The sequence below is a fragment of the Macrobrachium rosenbergii genome, chromosome 41 (assembly GCF_040412425.1).
Source record: "Macrobrachium rosenbergii isolate ZJJX-2024 chromosome 41, ASM4041242v1, whole genome shotgun sequence".
In the NCBI taxonomy this organism is placed as follows: Eukaryota; Metazoa; Arthropoda; class Malacostraca; order Decapoda; family Palaemonidae; genus Macrobrachium; species Macrobrachium rosenbergii.
In genome coordinates, this window is record NC_089781.1 from 17,473,154 (window position 1) to 17,495,609 (window position 22,456).

Consider the following 22,456-nt stretch of genomic DNA (forward strand, 5'->3'; position numbering starts at 1 on the left):
GTAAAAATAGCATTCTAAGAGTATTACTTGATTATCAAGTCTTAAAAAATAGGATAAACAACTTCAACTTTAAGAAGTAAAATCAGTCATTGACCACACGTTAGTGGGCGGGGAAAAACTAGGCCTATATCAGTCTATTATAATAACGAATAGCAAGAGTGATATTTGACTTAATCTTGTACCGCAGTTCTCAGCAAGTGAATTACAGATTACTTACGTTTGTTATCCTTTTGGCGGGAGATGAGCAACCACGACTAAGACCAGTTCGAATGGTTTCTGAATTCCGAATGAGAGACTCCACACTCTCACTGACTGCACATGTGCACAGCAGCACAGGTAAGAGGTCATAGAGCAAAGTGTTCTAAAAATCCTTTCGAGACAGATAAAAGTTCATTAAAATCGTTAATATCCCTTTTATTCTTCTTAGATCAATTTTCTTACTATCTTTCTGTGTTCTCAGATAGTGATTTCAAGAAATAAAGCTCACCAATTTAGAAAATTAGGTTCCAATACTTTTTTTTTTCTCGTAACGACTTTGAAGCATAGAGCGGTATATACCCTCTATGCTTGGAAGGCGTCTACCATTTATAGGAAAGAGTGAGACAATATAGGTTTTCATAGCGTAAAATATTTGCATAATTTGCCAATTACACGAATAGCTTATAACGTAAAATATTAACATAATTTATCAATTACAGAAATAGCTGACCAGTAATTAATATAACCTGGATAACTTGCTTAAATGTGGTCCTTTTTTCACGATCCCCATTGTGTTAGTAAGCCAGCAATATTTATCTTCCTCAACCGGGACGATTACCTTAATAAAAATAAATTATATTTTACGGGATACGACAAAATTCAAAATATAATACATCAGGGACACAACTTCTGATTAAAAACAAAGGTTAATCATATAGCCGAACTATTGTTAATGTGGAATTTGTGAAGTGCATTTCCAGAAAATAACGATTCTAAACCTACTGTAGATACGCTTAGGGTAATGTTAAGACTCAGAAAAGTGGGCATCCTTTAGAACCTAAAGAATTATAGGTTGACATGCACACTCCCGCCTGTCACATGGCAAAACAGTTGACTCACGTATGTGGATATACAAGGATATTGATATAAATGTGTTTTCTTACGCTTGTTTCAATGATTTATGTACCTAAATTATCGTAACTATTATTCAAATGAGGGAATTGCAGTTTCCGAAATATAACGCGAGAAACTTTAAGATATAAGAAGATAAGGCGAGTTACGCAGAGCTCGATTTTTCAAATCTCCCGCGCATGACGTCACATGTGCCCGACGGTAGCAAGTAACCGCTGGGCAAGCTAGTAACTTCTTGCGTGGGACGGTATCTAGGCGGGAGTTTTCACGAATTTGTGACAATTCTGGAGGTTTTTGAAATTGAGTACGTCGCTGCCATGGCGATATGTGCTATTTATGGATGCTGTAACACAGAGAGGGATAATTTTGGAAATGAAAAGGCTAGCTTTTGCTGTTTCCCTCAAGATCCAGAAATGTGAGTGATCGTCCGCAGTAGTGCCGCCCATATAAACATAAAAAACGCAAGTGTGTTTTCGTTTTATTTTCAACAGAGCGATTATGCAAGAACTCTAGGGCATGCATTACTTAACTACTGCTCTGCAAATGCAAGAAAATTGAAGTTTGATGCCATACCGAACCAAGATAGTGCCACTGTTAATTCAGGTATTTGTTATCTTGACTCCTAGTTTGGTTTAGTCTACCTGTTACATCTAAAACTGTGGATAAATATGAATACTCCTATAAATTAAAGTTCATAAATATACCTTCCGTTCGACTCCTAATGCAAGTATTTGACTGGTTAAGAGTGATGATTGAAATTAGGCCTAGACCTATGTGTAGTTAATAACTGCAAAGGGGATATACTAGTTAACACGAGAGAGAGAGAGACGAACATTTTATTGTACTCATGTGCATGAAATGAGCTTATTATTTGTCGGGCAAACGAAGGGGACAGCTATTTTCGAGTGATAGAGAGAGAGAGAGAGAGAGGCTGAGTGGAGAGCGTTTTGCATAACTGAATGAACCATAGGTTTATAAAGATAATTCTAGCAATTAAAGAGTGTATACAGTATGTAATATCTCCCAGTGAATTCCTGTTGCAAATAAACCATGTTCACTGGTTAAGACTGACAAAATTGGGATTGGGCCTAGGCCTATGTTTGTTGAGAATAACTACAAAGAGAAAATGCTAGTTAACATGAAAGCGAGAGAGGGGGCAAAATATTATTAGAATTGTTTTTGTGTGTATGAAATAGCCAGTTATTTATTTGTTAAAGGAATGGAAAGATTATGAGAGAGAGAGAGAGAGAGAATTTTCTTGCTTATAAATAAGCCTACTTTTATCAGGTGGTAAGGAAGATGAAAATTATATATACTGTATATATGTAGAATCTACTGGTCACTTTTACCAGACACATATGTAATTCTGATAGCCACAATACCCTCTTAACTTCTCGAATTTTTCGCGCTTTTTTGGATATGCTTGTAACTACGAAGCCGTAAGATCCAAACGCAAGAAATTGATGAGACTGTGAAGGCCGGTCGCGGGAAACGAACCCGCGTCACCATAACCACAAAGAGGTCCCGTTGCCGACCTGACCAGGGACCTTCTTGTGGTTATGGTGATGCGGGTTCATTTCCCGCGACTGGCCATCACAGTCTCTTTAATTTCTTGCGTTTGGATCTTACGGCTTCGTAGTTACAAGCATATCCAAAAAAGTGCGAAGAATTCGAGAAGTTAAGAGGGCATTGTGGCTATTAGAATTACATACTGTATATATATTTATATATATATATATATATATATATATATATATATATATATATATATATATATATATACATACTGTATATATATATATATATAGAAAGAGAGTGGAAATTTACTCCAATTTTTTTCATATGAATAGGCTTTTGTAATTTTCATTGTAAGAAATGTCCAAATGATAAAATACACGTGTATATATATATATATATATATATATATATATATATATATATATATATATATATATATATATATATATATATATATATATATATATATAATGAAGTGCTGCTAGATTAGACAGCTCATCTATCGAAAGAATTATTATTCTAAGAAAACCATCAGGTGGTGAAAAATTATGCATCCAAGGCATATTTTGCAGCTTTGACCGACAAGGAGTTAACCGAGTGCACTTTTTTTTTTTTTTTTTTTTTTGCGCCACTGTAAACAGCGTACCATTATACTCGACTGGCCATTCCGGATTATACTAAGTGATGATATATACTGAAGTGTGCTTACTCACGGTTGGGTCGTTTTTACTTTTTTGAATAAAATTTTGTAAATCCTTTTTTATTTTTGGAGAAAGGCTATGGCGAGTTGCAGATCATCGCCTTTTAAGAGTTCCACACTGAATGAATTTACAGGTATATCAAATTTGAGATGTTCTTGAAGATAACATATCTTGTGGGTTATATAAACCTTACATACCAAAGAGAGTGTTAAAATATTCATTTCTCCACTTTATTACGAATACTTGTTACATTATTAAAGAATAATACAACATGCATTGTACGCACATCATAATCAGCAATGATCGACAGCCTTATAGAGTACAGAAGCATTTCAGGATACACGTCTTAGCAATGGAACATGCAGAGTCCAAGGTAATGCATACGCTTTCCACAAATTGTTATGGAAACCATGCAGTGTGCAAATCTACCTATTATCTCAAATCTGATTATATGAATTATGATTATTATTACCATTATTACTAATTAATGACAATGCTGAACTAAATCATTTCAAGCCACCTTCTTCATTTTCCATAAATGGCTTCGCTAATCGTTAGAATATGTAGATAAAATGTTTGTTTCCAACTCTGCCTCTTGCCAAAGAGCAACACCACTAGGCTAACAAGGACCATCAGAGGCAGTTTGGCTATCATAAAACTCTGGGTGCAATAGTTATGCACTTCACACAAATTCACAACGTGCAACCACTACTCACTCACAGAATCTACGGAGTCACAAGAAAATGTTTTGCAAAGTGACTAGCAACCAGAAGCTAACAGTTATAAGGATGGTGTTCAGCGAGGTATGAAAACCTCCATTGCACAAATACAGCTTCTACAATTATTCTTTGGATTACAGCTACATGAAGACGAATCCAATATGAGTCTGAAGCATGTTTTCATTCGTTTCTCTTAAACTGCATCAGCCTAACCCATCCTCAGTTAGCTGAGAAAAAGATCAAATCATAAGATGTGTCATCTTTAAGTGGTTAGGCTTAATCCCCACATCAGAGGAAAGCGATATATAAGACCATGTCCGCAGTTTGAGTCTGTCTATAAAACTCAGCTATTCTCAGCAATAAATCAGTGCTTTCATGGAAATACTTCAAAAGAAAAACTATTTATCTGAGGCATCAAATGATCATAGAAGCGGATTTCTAAAACAGTGTAAAAGGGATAAATCAAATTTGCAATTGAACACAGTGATCTAGCTACCATAATCAAATAAGAATGTCATTAAACTTCACAGACACCGTACCTATTCCACTCGTCATCTCCATCATTCTTTTTTCCTCTCTCAAGTGACATGTAATATTGAGTACCATCTTTATTATTAGGCTGATTTGTACCCCATTCCAATTTTGTGTTATCTGGGTTTCCATCCAAGTCAAACCAGGTATACTTATCATCGGTCGGTTTGCGACTTAAGCCGATCCACAACGCCTCTGCGCCGAATATGTAATTTAGCAACATGCCATAGTTGCTGTCCTGTGGCAGAAACAAACGTTCCCCCATCATCTCACACTCGAGCTTCCCAAGAGACCAGGAACCAATAGTATGTGACATTTTAAGCACCTTGCCATTCGTACCCCTGACGTAATAAGTGGGTAACGAAGGAGGCGCTTCTTCGGTGGTGATTGGCCATTGCAGATTCTGCAGGAGGCTGCATTCCTTTGTTTGTCTCTCCCAGGTGTAGACCCAACAGCCCGGCGTTGCTGTGCAGGAAGCAGAACAACTGAAAGTTTGAAACCCAGTGAGCCATAAGAGAAAGATTCTTTCATGTTCAGTAAAATGTAACATGACGCACATGCATCATTCAAAGGTTTCAGTGAGTTCGTGTGATCATTCTGCTCTCAGATATCTGACATCAGAAATTCTAGAGATCTTTCTAGCACAATTTATAAGTGTGTAAATAGGCTATAATGAATATGAGAACAACCTGTGCATTAGAGGCTAACACGTGAAATAAAATATGCCTTACTGTACTGCATTGGTGGTGTTGAACTTCACATAAGGAGCGGAAATTTTCTGTCCTCCATTAAAGAGGATGTGATAGAGACGAGATGGACAAACTGTCTCCCAGGATGTGAACAGACACAAGGGACAGCAGGACAACCATCCGTATGGGCGATGGCATCTTCATGTTCATTATTTCTGCCCTTAATAACAAAATAATGACGATTAATTACAAATCACTGTGACTGAGCGCCCACCGGCCCCCAAAAAAAGTGGCTAAGTTTATTAGACCCATCTTTTTCTAGTTAACTAAAGCCTCGATGAGAACCTTAACGTGATAAATGACATGTAATACAATAGTGACTTAATATCCTATCCCTTTTGATATAGCAAGAGATAACAAAATGTCAGTGATACAGTATAGGCCTAATCTATCTATATATATAAAAATTGATGGATGCATTGAGGAATTTCAGTTAAACTGGGTATACTTATGACTTACTATCTAGAAATCAGAACTGTGGGGTAAGACATCACTAGCACCAAAGGGCACCAAAAAGGGGAGTGGGAAGGGTTTACCTGAAACTGGGCTGGTTCTGCCCGTAGACTTAGTAATTAAATAAACTTTATGAATTTATTATACCTAATTTCGGTATACATATGACTTACTATCTGAAAAATAATACTGTGGAGGTAAGACATCAATGGCACCAAAGGGGGTGGATGTTGGGAAGGGGGTGACAGAAAGAGAGAAAGTGAGAGAGAGAGAGAGAGAGTAGAGGGGTGTTAGGGAGAAGAAAGAGGGAAAGAGTCAGAGAGGGTTAGAGAGAGAAAGAGAAAGAGAGAGAGGAAGTGAGTGAGAGAGAGAGAGAGTAGAGGAGGGTGTTAGGGAGGAGAAAGAGGGGAAAAAGTGAGAGAGAGAAAGTTTATCAGTTGTCATTCACAGTTTTGCCAGGCAGTGCCAGGTTGGTCAGCAAGTCTACTATAACAATGAGCAGTGGGACTGTGTATATTTTCTCCTTATAAAAGCTAAGAATAAACTTCACTAACTGTTCATTTTACACACACACACACACACACACACACACACACACACATACATATATATATATATATATATATATATATATATATATATATATATATATATATATATATATATATATATATATATATATTGATATATATTGATATATATGCATTATTCTACTTCATATAAGTTACCTTACTCTCGGACTCTTTAACCTTGTGATATATCTAATTTTTAGTCCTCTAATTCAGTTATATGTATATATATATATATATATATATATATATATATACATACATACATATATATATATGCATATGTATATGTATATATATATATATATATATATATATATATATATATATATATATATATATATATATATATATATATATATAACAGAATTAGGGGCTCAATATTATTTAGATGATATACCACAAGGTTCAAGAGTCCGAGAGTTAAGCAGCTTTTGTAAAGCAGAATAATGCAGACTTCAGTCTTTACCCTCTCAATAAATTAGACCTGAAGGATTGCATCAAGGAGATAGGGAAGATGATAGGATGGAAAGACGCATTGTTGATACGAAAGATGAACGAAAACGGCAGGGCAGTCATACGATGTCCTGCGGGAGAAACAGATACTATTGAAATAACAGAAAATATGAGTTAAGAAACTATATATGGCTCAAAGCTATGCAGCACTGTGACAGAGTGAATCAGATAAGCAGAAAGAACGTAACACTCATAACAAATATAAAAATAGAGTCCATAATATTTGTCGATGATATAATGTTCCCCACCAGCAGGAATGAAGGAATAGCAATGGCAATTGGCAACTGCCGCAGCTTCAGAAATTTACATTAATACTATGCCAAGTAAGTCTGCAGTGCTTGTAATAGATAAAAGGGCAAAGAGAACACATGTCCACATAGGAACAGAGGTTATAAATGGCCCAGCTAGTAGTGTAAATGAATACAAATACTTAGGAGAATGGTACACACTAAATGGCTCAAAGGAAGCAAGCATCAAAACGAGAAATCAAAAGGTAGAGTGAGTACCCACTAAGAGAAATTAGAAAATATGGGAACGTTAAGAAATTAGGGAATATGGCGCTAGGAGTGAGGAAAAAGATCTTTGAAACAGTAGTGGTACAGTATCAACATTATTTGCCAACATAGAAACAGAGCAACATCACGGAAAACGAGCTGAATGCACTAGAGAAAATGCAATACAATGATCCTCCGAGGAATGTACGAACAACCAAAGGGCACTCCCTATTGGGGAATTATAGCGAAGTCCGGCATATGGCCATTGGCCTACAGAATTGAGTGTAAGAAAATAATGCTTTTCCACAACATAATAAACTCTGAGGAGAAAAGGTTAATCAGAGATAACAGAAGATCAGTTAAGAGCCCCCTATAGACAGCGCTGGAAAAAAAGCTTAGTGACCCTATGCACTAAATATAACAGACTAATGGAATGAGAGAATATGCCAAAGAAGCGTTGAAAAAAGAAATAAAGATAAGATAATGAAGCGGCGTTGAAAGAAAGGAGTAAAGAAATGAAGAAGCTGAGGTTCAAGGGGAAAATAGGTACATAAGGGAATTGGAAACAAAGGATGCGTGTATGATAATGAAAGCTAGGCTGAATATGTTGAACTTGAAGGCTACCTTTCTGGGTAAATATAAGGACGAGGCCTGTGATAGCTGCAGCGTGGAGGAGGACAGCATATTCTCTCATTCCATTAAACTTATATTTGGTACATATGGTTACTAAGCTTTTTCTCCAGCACTGTCCATAGGGGCTCTTAGTTGATCTATTACCTCTTTAATTAACCTTTTCTCCTCAGAGTTTATGATGTTGTGGAAAAGCATTATTTAATTCTGTAGGCTACTGGCCATATGCCGGACTCCGCTATAATTCCCCAATACGGTGTGCCCTTTGGTTGTTCGTACATTCCTCGGAGGAGGTTATTGTTGCAGAAAAGGATAATGGGCAGGAATTAAAATAAGCATTTTGAAGTACTATAAAATAAAGTAAAACTAAGGACGTTTAAAATTCTAAGAAAAAAAAAAGGTGGAGGGGAATAAAGCTCTACGCCTCACTCACGAGTATAGTGTAGTGAGCCTGCAACTGTGTTTGTGGAGTGAGCGCTTATGAACCAGGAACAACTGAAGCAATTTAAAATATTAACTTGGCTTAAGTGGCCCCGTTATTTGACTAACTTTGAGCATGAAATCGATGGGGGAGTTAGATGTGATTTATTATTTAAAAAAATTTTGTACAGTAGAATAAAGTCGTTCATGAATTCAGAAACAAACTTACAATTTTATTTATCATCCAGAATCGTATCACAGCACTTGGTGAAATACATGAATTATGTAATTCACAACAAAAGCGATGATGAGGGCAGCATGAAACACTTTCCTCGTGTGTAGATCTTGGAATATTCATTCAAAATATATGAGAAAATTATTGAGCTTTGTGAGGGCGACCGTTCTCTGGTGGGAAGGAAATTAAATCAAAATTTCCACGGAGACAGATCATTCGTATCCGGTTCCTGCTCGATTCACTGGACCATATTGGTTTGTTGTGTGTATGCTCCCCATCTGCTACTCAACTGGGGGCGTTAATCCTGGCGTTTTTACAAATGGATTAATAGATAATATTGGCAAAATGAAATACAAGAATAACGAACTCCACACCCTTGAGCAGTAGATGGGCATCAAAATGTCACTGAACCATAATGGTCAAATAATCAGCGGATCAAGTAGGAACTTTATTATGAATAATTTTCATGTACAAGATTTACGACCAGGAAGAGGTCCTATTTCATGGTTATCCTAAAACGACATTATAACGGAGTGTGTTTAATCCGACTTACTTCTCCAAAGAAGTTGAACTGCAAATGGACTAAGCCTAGAGTGATAATATTTCCTTATTTCATTTTTTCAACTTTCGTCTCAGACAACTGACGAATTTTAATGGATATGTATGACATTTTATTTCTCAATATATTTCACGAAGCGTCCGTGACTGACTCTGTTGCCTCTTCACTAGGCTAATTGCTTCTATTGGGCATTTGAATTTCAAACCACTGTATGCCACTGTTCAAATTCCCTATCAGTTATCTATAGTAACCGACCGAGAGATGTGTTATCACAGAAAGGGGAGCATTAGAATGAAAATACATGTGCTGCGCGGTAGGAGGAAAACTAGGTCTGTTTGATTTCAAGTGAATATCTGATACAAGTGTCATCCTAATAAGAGAAAGAATAATAAGAGCAATATTTGAGTAAATATATGGTAAATTATTTCTCTGCAATAATGTGTAAACTGAAAATAAATTACAGATTACTCACCTCTAGTGTAGCAGCGACCTGGCGTTGGTCGATGGCTTCTCAATTACGACTGACCAAGTTGATTGACTGTACTTGAAATAAGTACTGGAGAAAATTCCTTCTTTCACATTCACGTTAAGTGTTTTCAAATTTGCGATATTGATTAGCTCTCATTAACATTACCTGTTGCCTTAGAGACCGATTTAAAAAACACACACACACATGGAGGTTTATACATTTCATCAATAGGTCTAGAGATAAGGTTCTGAAAGATTGGGAAAACTGTAAAAGATGAAGCTTTATCGTCTTCGTAATAATGAGGAATATTTTACATCATAAGTGAATTAAAGAAATTGCTAAAAAGTACTTAGTTCTACCTGACTAAATTACAAGAGCTTGGTCTTCAGTTTATCTAATTCATTTCACCCTCTCACTCTATATATAATCTATACGTATATACATAGGGTAGACATGTACTGTATACAGTGAGTAGGCCAAAACAAAAGTAATACACAATTACTCCCAATTATCTATACTTCTATGGAAACATTTCAGAAATAGGAAATGCCAAGTCCAAAGTAATGTAACTTAACCTCAGATTATATAAAGCCTGTACAGTGCCAAAATTTACACCTCTAAAAAGTAGTATGGTGAAGTTCCAGTCATGGGTTTAAAGAGTATTAGCACTGTCTGTGAATTTAACCGCAATACAGTAAACTCTGCCTCTTCAAAAATAACGCCACTAGGCTAACCTAAAGTCCAACAAAGGCAGTTTAGCTACAATAAAACTCAGGGTGCAATATTTAACTACTTCACACAACAGCTCACAACATGCAACCACTACTCACAGAACCTACTAAACCACACAAAAAATATTATACAAAGCGACTAGCAACCAGTTGCAGGGATGGTGTTCAACGAGGTATGAAAACCTTCATTGTATAAGTATGGCTTGTATAAATATTCTCCCTCTGAGGTCAAGGATCACAACTCGATTAGAATGACAAATCCAACGTTAGTCTTAAGGGTATTTTCATTTGTTTCTCTTGACCTGCATTAGCCTAACTTGTCGCCGTCATTTAGCTGAATAAAATGGAATATAAAGTTTAGGCCAAAGGCCAAGCACTGTGACCTAAGAGGTCATTAAGCGCTGGAAAGGATATTATGGTAGGTAGGTTCGAAAGGTGCAACAGAAGGAAAACCTTGCAGTTGCACTACGAAATAACTGTTAGGAGAGGGTGGATAGCAAGATGGAAGAAAGATAATATTAATGGAGGTACAGTAAAAGGAGTGAAAGGGATTACAGCTAGGGGTCGAGGTGACTTGCAAAGAACCTTTAGTAATGCCTAAAGTGCACCCCGTGATGTGCACTGACGGCTCTACCCCCCTACAGGGGTTATGTAGCTGTAGAAAAGACCAAGCCATAAGGTAAATATTAACTTGAAGTGCTTAGCCTCATCTCTGCTTCAGAGGAAAACGAATGTTTTAGGCCATATTAGCAGCTTTGCTATCTTGTGCTATTAACGATGCAAGTTTCTTTACAAAATCTACCAACATTCAACAATGAGCTTACGGGCTGCTCTAGAAGCAAGAGCCCGTGCTGGCACAAGGCCAGCTAAATCTAAAACAACAACAACAATGAGTGCTTTTGTGGGAGTACCAACAATGAGCAATCTTTGATCTATACTATAAAACAGAAAAGATTTTCTGAAAAGTCCAGTTTCCCTGGCAAGCCTCATACAGCTACTCAGCACAACCAGACAATACATCGTGGAACCTCACACATGCCGTACAAAATGTTATTGATGTGGTTATCATTCAACGTTCCATTCTCAGTAGTAATGTAAAATTGTTGACCACCGATATTATTAGGTTGTTTGGGCATCCATTCCATATTTGTCACTGCTGGATTTCCATCCATGTCAAACCAAGTATACATATCATCGGTCGGTCTGCGACTCATGCCTGCCCAGATCTTCTCGTCGCCAACTAGATAATGTATTAATCGGGAATAGGTGCTGTCTGGCGGCAGATACAGACGCCCACCCATCGCCTCACACTCTGCTTTCACAAAGTACCAGTCACCTTTACTACTTGTCCTGTCAAGCACCTTGCCATTCACACCCTTGACATAGTAAGTCAGTACTGAAGGAGCTGCTGCTACGGTGGCGACTGGCCAAGATAGTTTCTGCAGGAGGCTGCATTCCTTTGTTTCTATGTCCCAGGTGTAGACCCAACAGCTCGGTATTGCTTTGCAGGTCGATGAGCACCTGAAAGTTTGACACCTAGTGAGCCATAAGAGAAAGATTCTTTCATGTTCAGTTAAATAAAACAGATCATACATCATTCAAAGCTGTCAATGAGCTCATGTGATCATTTTGATCCCACATATTTAACATCAGGGACTCTAGACTTTCTCTAGCACAATTCATTGTTATTTAAACATAATGAATGGAAGAACAACGTGTGCATTAGAAGCAAATTTAGATATGTCTTACTGTATTGCATCGGTGGTGTTGAACTGCACATACGGAGCGGAAATTTTCTTTCCTCCATTAAAGAGGATCTGATAGAGACGAGATGGACACACTGTCTCTCCCAGGATGTGAGCAGACACAAGGGACAGCAGCACAACCATCCGTATGAGCGATGGGATCTTCATGATCTCCGTCCTTTCTGCCTTTAATAACAAGAGAATGACGATCAATTGCAAATCACTGTGACCTTATTCAAAACAGGAGCAATATATATAATTAAACCTCCAGGAGACAATGAATAGAGTAGCTAAAATTTAAACATTTATTATTTTAACCACAAATAGTATCTTAATAATGTTACTGTTAAAAAATTAATGATGCCACCCAGATGCGGTGTCCATGGCACTGAACACCATGTCCCCTTGCCTTGAATCTCTCACAACCTATACAAAAAAATAACTACCATAAATATAACGAGATCCATAATATAGATACCATCCTACAAATATAAATTTAAACCACATAACTCCTAGAACCTAAATTTCTGGTAAACCAATCTTTCAACAGGAAGAATATGCCGTCTTGAAATTAGTAACTGTGAACTATTAAAACAGGATAAAAGACCTCTTAAATTCAATAATGGCAGTAAAAAAATATAAGTTACGAGATTTAATTTATGGGACTAGTGATGTGGACGTCAAGAAAAATTACTTCAGTAGCTCAATTGATGTGTGCAAACAAAAAATGAGACCGAGCTCAAAGTAACCAGACGTCTTAAAGTGCTTGAAGAGTTCCCCGTTGACATCAGGTCTTCACGCCGACCAGAGCTGATGCAGAAGAATGCTAATATAATTAGAACAACTGACGGCAGTAGCTGGACTCCGAAATGTAGAATCGATATCTTATACTTCCATATTACCAAAGAATAAGATCCATAAAAAGTTTTCCTGTAAAAGTCTCTTGATATTTCCCAGAGTTAATCACAAGTCGTGGTAAGAATAGTGAAGAGTTGATGGTCGTTGGGAAACAACAACTGCAGAATGTAAATAAATAAACCTCGAAGAAACTTCTGTTTATTTACTTGAAGTTCTTGAATGGTTTAACAGTCGTTACACGACGAAAATAGCGGGGAAGTTAAATCTCTAATTTGTTGACACACAACATCTTACATTACCAATAACGGATACTTAAAGAACTAAACAAGGGTTAAAAGATCTTTTTAAACAATAAAAATTATATAAGTAAGAACTTAAGATATATATCATATCTTATTTTATACAGACCTAATGTCAAAAATGTGGCCGAGTTTGTTAGACACATCTTTTTCTATTACTGAATTAAAGCCTCGATAAGAACCTTACAGTGACAAACAAACAAATTAATTAACAAATTAATTAAAATAAAAAATAAACGAAATAAAATAAATATAAATAAACATATATATATATATTATATATATTAATATATATATATATATGTATTATATAATATATTATATATATATATATATATATATATATATATATATATATATATATATATATATATATATATATATATATATATATATATATATATATATATATATATATATATATATATATATATATATATATATATATATATATATATATACACAACTGAGTCAAAGAGCTGAGTATTAGTCAGCTGACATATCAAGTTCAAGAGTCCGAGCAAAACAGCCTTTATGAAGCAGAATAATGCAGACCTCAGTCTTTAACCTCTCTCATTAGATATTAAAAATAGTACAGTACAATTAGTTCAATTTTAGCTCAAACCTCAAAATTTAGAATGACAAACTGAAACTTTGGGAGTATGTAGAGGTGATTTGTGTTATCTTCATCCAAAAAGTCCCAAAAAATCCAGTGACGGGTTTTCGAATTATGGCCACAAAATGGCGGCCATTTTGGATTTTTCAGTTTTTCTCATTTATTGCTCCTAAAGGGTAAAAAAATAAAATTGGTAGATGAAATATACATTATTTTGTATTATATGGTAGTTTTAGAAGCTATTTGAATAAATTTCATCAGTACTAAATACATCAGTGTGAAATTATGGGCCTTTATTTAAAAAAAATTGTTACTCGTAGTTGACAGGAATATTCCTATTCCTGCTATTGGAAAAATAATTGGTATATCAAAATTTTTACCTAAATAAACAATCTGCAGAATCTTCTTGTCTTTCAAATGACACCAAAATGACACTTCTAGGACGCACCATTACGGGGGTATCTTCGTTTGAATACTCGTACTTCAATTGGTGCCATTAGCAATTACCTAGTTCCTACCATACAATCGTCAACATTTTGCTTATGGCATTATAATTAGTTGAGGATAAATTCTAGGTCACATAACCACAATTACCATAAAAATTATATAGTGAACTGAGCATATAACCGGTAACTACTTGCAATACAATACGTGGAAAAAAATTATCAAAATAAGTTTTCAACTATACAGCTGTACAGACAAAAAATAACTTCAACTTGATGAAACTCCATTTTTACGCACAAGGGATTATTCATTAATTACGCTAAAACAAAAATATGAATCATTCTTTATTATTTCTCGTAAATTATTTCCTTTTCTTTTTCCGTAAGGGTTGAGAGTAGTCTTCATTTTCAGTTTCGCTATGTTCTTCTACATGTCTATCTATATCTCCTTCTTTATCTTCATCAAATGAACATTGATTATTGCACCCATGCCCAGCACAATACCCACACATATGTGTACAAGGGAGTCCACTTCTCCTGCACTCGCAGTTCAGTTCACAACCTTTTCTACAATTACAAGTTATAAGATGAAGTAGGGAATGTGGTACGGGCTCTTTAAGCGATGTTACTGGTCTTAGTCGGTCATTTTCTAACTTCCAACCCCAGTCAGTGGGGTCTAGAGTAATCCCTTGCCACTGTTGTACTTGATGGAAGGTACGATAAGAATGTTGGCGTGCTGCTGCTGATGTTGGAGGAAGTGTAGCTAGATCAAATTTGGCATTGTACAGGCTGTTTAGCTATCGTCCTTAAGTACTTAAAGTACCTTTGTTTACCAAGACTACCTTCTGGCTTTCCTCCATACAGGACAAGAAGAAATGCTTCTCCAGCAGCAGCTATATCATCTGCAGAGGCCTGGAGTTCATTAAAAATTTGCATCTTGTGACTTAGTACAGGATCCTCCTGTAATCTTTTATAAGGAACCCTTTTACCCTTGCGATACAGAGCAGAGGTTGTATCGCAACCTGTTATTGCATGCAGGAAAGAGGACAAGAAGATCAGTGTCCTCCCCCACAATAACTGATTCCTGTCCTGAATCTCGTAAATGAGTTGCTGTTGTTACTATCAATCTGTCAGCATCTGCCTCTGCCTGATGGACCTTACAGCCAGCAGCTTCCAGATGGGTAGATAGGAGTTTGATCAATCCTGTCTTGTTTTTAGTATTTCCTAAGAACTCCTGCTGAGACACTGGGACTTGTATGTGGCTTTCTACAGTTATATCTCTAGATGATTGTGTCCTTCCTCGACGAAAGTGTTCTTCATCTTTTGTACTGTGAGTGTCATAGCCATCAAATACTATGTGAGCGTTCCTGTACTTCTGTTTAATGAACGATGTATACTGAGAACATATCTGACTGATTGTAGCAGGACGTTGCCACACAACATGATGAAGAAGGTACCCACCATCTAAAATATACACTGCTCCAGCTGGAGGAACATTTTCACAGGGTGCCAATGCCTCAATGACTGGTACAAGAGCAGATTTTATTGCTTTTCTCATAGAAAAATCACCATAGAGGGAAGGTGGCTGAGGTGCAAGTTCATATCCCAGATATGATGCAAGGTCAGAATCACTTCTAGCAACGCATATAATTCGATGGAATAACTGGTTTGCATTGACAGTAATCTGTGTATCATTAATCATAATTGACTTTGTTACAGATGACAACGACCTGATGTTGTTTCTTCGCTGTGGGTGAATATCTCTGAATGCTTCTCCTTCCATTGTTTTCATTGACGCTCTTCCAACTGTATAGGCTTCATCACAATTCACTGTTTCATTGGCAACAATACCACTCGATATGGAGATTAGGATAGATGTTGGTCGGTTGTATGGGTTGTGTACAGCCAGCCAATCTTTGAAGGTATTCATGTCGGTAAGATCACGAATCTGCCGAGATTCACGAGGTCAATATGCTGTTCTGAAGTGGTAGCAGCAACCCCACTAACAGACTCAACAGCATTAATGATACTGGCTGTTGCAGGCATTGACTTAACCCATTTAGCGATAACTGATGGTGTTATTCCACGTCCTCGGGTGAGACCTCGAGATGTTTTGATGGAACGCATGAGGACTTGCTCAATTGTCATATCTGTCCAGATCCCTGACCAGAACTTGTCAGATCTTCTAATTGTGAAATATCCCTCTGTTGCAAACTTTTCAAAATCCTCTGGTTTCATGACTTTTTCCAGTTTATGCATTTGCTGTAGATAGGCTTGAGCAGACTGCATAATTCAGGTGTCCTGCTGCACGCAAGTAAGGTAGCATGAGTTTTCCACTGTAGAGGTGAAGATTCCAATCACCACAACACTCTGCTCTTATAAAGAGTTTCACAATTGTAGTACACCTAAAATACTGTACCCATAGCTTTTCGGTTCTTCCACATGATTCAACATCTGTAAGCTTCATTTCGAGTTGATTCATGATGGACTTTACAGCACTTGAATTTGCTGTTACCTCCAGTGTTTCAGTGTTGTCAAACAAAGACATGCAGCAGGTTTATAAGTCTTTCTTAAGGGTCTCATTAACCGAAGATGACTCCAACAATAGTACTGCTAATGCAAGTTGAGTAAGGAAATAAGCTCGAAGACTCCTGGCATAACCACGTCCAGTCATCATATGAACAACACTGTTCTTTGCATACACTGTCTCCCACAGTTATTTTATAGTATGTATGTATTATATATTATACTGATTTGTCACATACATGGAAAAAAGTACGCCTGCAGATGTAAGTATATATATATATATATATATATATATATATATATATATATATATATATATATATATATATATATTAATTAACTTTATCACATACACAATTGTTCTGTGCATTAGTAGAATTACTAAAAGGACCTCATTCAAACTGGATGGTATTTAATGGAGTTTTTATTCAAAAAGTTACAAGCTTTCTTGGACAAACAGTCCACATTATCAAGTATCCGTACAATGAGCAAACGCATAGTCCGGCTGTATTTATATCTGTGTGCTGGGTACTTTTAATCCTATAATCGCCTAGCTCTTCCTGTGTGACCTCCACCTTGGTCTTGACCTTGGTCTTTCTCTGATCCCTGGTTCCAGATGTCCGTTTTCCGTGCGTTCTCTTGCGTTTTTCTTCGTTTCCTTGCTACTGTGGAGTATATGATTTTTCTAGATATGCTGTCTTCAAAGCCGTTTCCGGTGTTCCCTGCCATCGTGTTGTTGGCGCAAGTTATGAAGGCGTTCTCTACAACCAGTCTAGATGTTTTGTTGGTGTTCCTGTACAGAAAACTCATATTTTCCCAGTCTATTCTGTGATCATTTTCCCAACAGTGTTTGGCAACTGCCGACGTCTGATTATAATGCCTTATGTTCTGCAGATGTTGTTTGCTTCGCTCTTTACATGATTTGCCAGTTTCGCCATAGTACCCTTCTTGACAGCTTAGACACGCTGCCATATAAACCCCCTCTAATCTTCCCCCTCTACCGACTTTTTGTTTCTAACTATTTTATTCCTAATGGTGTTTTTGTAGCTGCCTATCAATTTGAAATTATTTAGCTTCCTGTTGATGGGTGCAATAGAGTTGTTGTCCGGAACTGTAATTATTTTCTTTCCTACCAAATGTTCCTTTTCAATCCTGATCCTCTCCCCAAAATAGTTTTTTCCTTGCTTTGATATGTATTACTCCCACCAATACTTAGGGTAGCCTAATCTTAAAAACTCTCCCTCAGGTAATCCAACTCTTCGTCTAAAAATTCGGGACTGCAAATCCTATAAGCCCTGATGGCCAACCCTGTCATTAATCCTATTTTTGAATGAGGTCCTTTTATTATATATATATATATATATTCAAACAAAGATACTACGGCAGTAGCATGTCATAGAAATGTCCTTTTGGTGTCATTTAAAAGACAAGAAAATTCTGCAGATGATTTATTTAGATAATAATTTTGATATACCAATTAGTTTTCCAATAGCAGGAACGGGAATATTCCTGTCAACTGCTAGTAACGGAAATTTTTTAAAATAAAGGCACATAATTTCACACTGATGCTGTTAGTGCTCAAGAAATTTATGTAAATAGCTTCTACAAGTATCATATAATAAAAACCTGATGTGTATTTCATTTACAAATTTAATATTTTACCCTTTAGGAGCAATAAATGAGAAAAACTGAAAATTCCAAAATGGCCGCCATTTTGTGGCCTTAACTCAAAAACCCGTCACTGGATTTTTTGGGACTTTTTGGATGAAGATAACACAATTCACCTCTACATATTCCCAAAGTTTCAGTTTGTCATTCTAAATTTTGAGGTTAAACCCTAATTGTACTGTACTAAAATATTACCTTGGCTTAAGGTAATATTAGTTGACTAATAGAACGTTGTAGCCTACACCTTGGGCATGATATCGAAGGGGAGTTAGCTACCAAAGATGTAATATTTTAGTTTTTTTAAATGTACAATAAAATGTAATCGTTCATGAATTCAGAAACAAAACTACAATTTTATTCACCATTCAAAATCGTATGACGGCACTTGGTGAAATACGTGAATTATGCAATTCACAACAAAAGCGATGATGAGGATAGCATGAAACACTTAACTCGTGTGTGGATCTTGGAATATTCATTCAAAATACATTAGAAAATTATTGAGCTTTGTGGGGACGACCGTTCTCTGGTGATGTAAGGCGAGTAGTTTGTCTCACTTACGTGTTTGTCGCACTTACGTGTCGTCGGAACACACGTTGGGGTAGGCTGCCACCAGCTTAGGTGTTTATAACACACCAAAAGCAAACAAAAAAAAAAATCATTTAAAGGTATCCAAAGTGCATAGAATTCATGGTAGCGGATTCAAAGGTGTGTGAGTAAGGATTTGCCACGTAGGTTTAGTCATTACCACCAGATACTGCTTGTGGATAACAAATAAAACAGATTTATAACACTAAAACACCACATTTATTAACATCAATGGTATATAAAAGAAAACAATGACATTCACTTAGTAAAGGAAGTGCACCTAACACTGAGCATGGTACCACCTACTGAATTCAACATTAACCTCAATTTAAAATGGTCCCAGACACAAGAAAGTACATTACATAGTTAGCCTGCATCATCGCTCAGAAAAAAAAAGGTCAATGTCCAGAAAAACGTGGTGAGATATGAAAATAGGTCACACTATAAACAATATAAAATAATAAAACTTTGTCTCAGAACACTTTTTGAGGAGATTCACCATATTCGAGATATTAATGATTATCTAATCGGCATCCTCGAAAATTTTGTAAGTCGTTTGTTTACATCCAGTAGGGAGTTGGTTCGAAAATGAGGGTTTTACTGTAATGTTTCTCAGAAAGAGTGTAATGTTTCTCAGAAAACTAGTTCCCCATCGAATGATTTTCGATTTTTACTTATAAGGTTAGACAATACCTGTCCCCCAACCCCTCCATAGCTAATATGGCAAAATTGTGGGTTTTCTCATCATAAGAAGTGGTCTAAAACGCTTTAAATATGAAAAATATTACATTTTACTTTTAATTTTGGTACTTTATGCATGCGGAGTTGTTCTGGACATTCACCGCTTTCATTTGTTGGCAGGTCGGCTGCACGTGGAGTGGTTCTCCCCCAACAAATATGCTAGGCCAATAGGAATCCCGCACTTCTCACACACATGGGACTGGACTCTTATCATTTCACCCTTGGCCTTGAGAGGGAACATCACCCTTAGGACTCGCACTCCACTCCCAACTTGTTGCCTGAGAGGAAAAATAAAACTCTCAGTGTTCCTACTTATGAATTCAACTTGGTCAGCACATGGGGCCTACAACAGGGCCTGCCTTTGGCAACATCAAGAAATGTAAATGAAATTAAATTCATAAAATTGCTGTTATGACAGCCTGCCTTTTAAACTTATCTTTTAAGCTAACTTAAACAAATTCTCACTTTCTTACCGTATATTACGGCATTAACTATGAAATGTTATAAGTAGTCCAGGTAACCAGAGTCCTTAAAGCTGAGACGAACGAAACAGGACCCTTCATTCTCGCTTGGCGTCTTCTTCCTCGGTTGGCTTGCTACAATGCTACCTCTCAGATTAAAACGAGTGTCTTGCTTCTCATTTTCTGGCAAAGGTATGATTTTTCTCACAGTACTATATACAAAATTTACTTTAAGTCCCGAAACATCACTTCAAGTTTGGTGCCATGTTCTAAGGTAAATGTGTGAGCAAAACTCGGCGAATTTTGGTTACACACTCGAGAATCACGTAAAGCTTTCATTCAGCCTAGCTTGCAATACACCCAGGCACTACAGTGGGAATGAAACTAGATCAAAATTTCCACGGAGACAGATCATTTGTATCCGCTTCCCGCTCGATTCACTGGACCACATTGGTTTCTTGCTTGTATGCTGCCCACCTACTACTCAACTGGGGCATTGCTAATTGCTTCTATTTGGCATTTGAATTTCAAACCATTGTATGCCACCGTTCAAATTTCCTATCAGTTATTTATGGTAACCTACCGAGAGATGTGTTATCTCAGAAAGGGGAACATTAGAATGAAGATACAACATGTGCTGCACACGGTAGGGGGAAAACTAGGTCTGTCAGAATTCAAGTGAATATCTGATACAAGTGTCATCCTAATAAGAGAAAGAATAATAAGAGCAATATTTGAGTAAATATATAAATCATTTCTCCGCAATAATGTGTAAACTGACAATAAATTGAAGATTAATTACCTCTAGTTCAGCGGCGACCTGGGGTTGGTTGATAGCTTCTCTGTTACGACTGACCAACTTGATTGACTGAACTGGCAATAAAGTAGTGGAGCAAATTCTGGCTTTCACATCCACGTTAAGTGTTTTCAAACTTGCTATATTGATTAGCTCTCATTAACATTACCTGTTGCCTTAACCCACGAATAAAATCGACGCTTTTATGTGCTACTAAAATGCGATCGTCGATTTCAGCGATGCTTAATTTCAAATCACGCGGGCAAGAACAGGTGGTGTTGGAGGCGGGGTTTTATGATGTCATAAGGGTAAGTAAACCATTCAGAACACAGATAAGAAACAGTATTGCCACAATGCCTCAATTTTTAAATGAGATGATAATACGCTTGCGCAACTTTTGGTCAGTTTCCGGTTTTTTCTTTGCATGACGGTGGCCGTGAAATTTACTTTTTATGTGATTTATTGATATAATTACATAATAATGGCGAATGAAAGAAGTGATAATGATTGGTCACTTAGTGACAATGATTTTGACATAAGTCAGGGTTCTGAAAGTGATAGCGTAAGTGAGGAATATGATGTTGAAAGTGATAGTGATACTGATATCGGTGATTATGATCATGCATCCGTCTGGACACGAGCCTACCCGCCGGAAGACATTAGTTCCGGCACGAAATTAGTTTTTACAGAAAGACATACAGGACCAATTAGTGTGCCTCCAAGAAATTCCCAGCCCATTCAATACCTTTATTTGTTCCTGACTGACAATGTCATTGATAATATTGTAAAACAAACGAACAAATATGCAGCTGACGTACTTGCAACCAAAACATGTACATAGTGTATATATGTAAATAAGGTTAGTAAAAGTTCTATATACTTTCATTAGGGCACTTAGTAATAGAAATGTTGATAGTGCTGTAACAACTAATTGCAAGAGGACGATTCTCTTTTGAAACTCGGTGTGAGATGGTTTCGTTAAATGTCTAATACCTGTTGAGCTACTAGTTATATATGCCTGAATTTTTTTCTCCAACTTCTAAGATAAATTTAGCTCTTGTTCATTTATGAAATGATGAAAAAGCATGACCTGTATAAGTGTTTGGTCGACAGAAAGTTGAAAATGAAAAAGGATAAAAAAAAATTTCCTTTACATTTCACAATATATATATATGTTCTCTTTGCAAAAAAAAAATATTATTTATTGCCGTATAATCGCCATTTTCTGGCGATTCCAATGGTATATAAAACATTACTATTCTTATGAAAATAATCTGATTAGGAAATTTCCGAAGAGAAAAAAAAAAAATT

At 36.6% G+C, this 22,456-nt stretch overlaps 1 protein-coding gene and 1 long non-coding RNA gene across 2 annotated transcripts in view; one reads left to right on the forward strand and one right to left on the reverse strand.

Moving 5' to 3' along the window:
- Nucleotides 1-1,307: 1,307 nt before the first annotated feature.
- The window catches only part of LOC136826700 (heat shock protein Hsp-16.1/Hsp-16.11-like), an 80,056-nt gene continuing 58,907 nt past the window's right edge, over nt 1,308-22,456 (forward strand). The window contains exon 1 of the mRNA XM_067084089.1: nt 1,308-1,713. The gene's annotated coding sequence lies outside the window, so the exon portion shown is untranslated. The remainder of the gene's footprint in view (nt 1,714-22,456) is intronic.
- LOC136826695 (uncharacterized) lies at nt 3,241-12,331 on the reverse strand. Its single transcript, XR_010849684.1, has 5 exons — nt 12,154-12,331; nt 9,677-11,925; nt 6,820-6,937; nt 5,311-5,488; nt 3,241-5,064 (listed from the first exon to the last, which is right to left on the reverse strand). It is a non-coding gene; the product is annotated as an uncharacterized lncRNA (long non-coding RNA).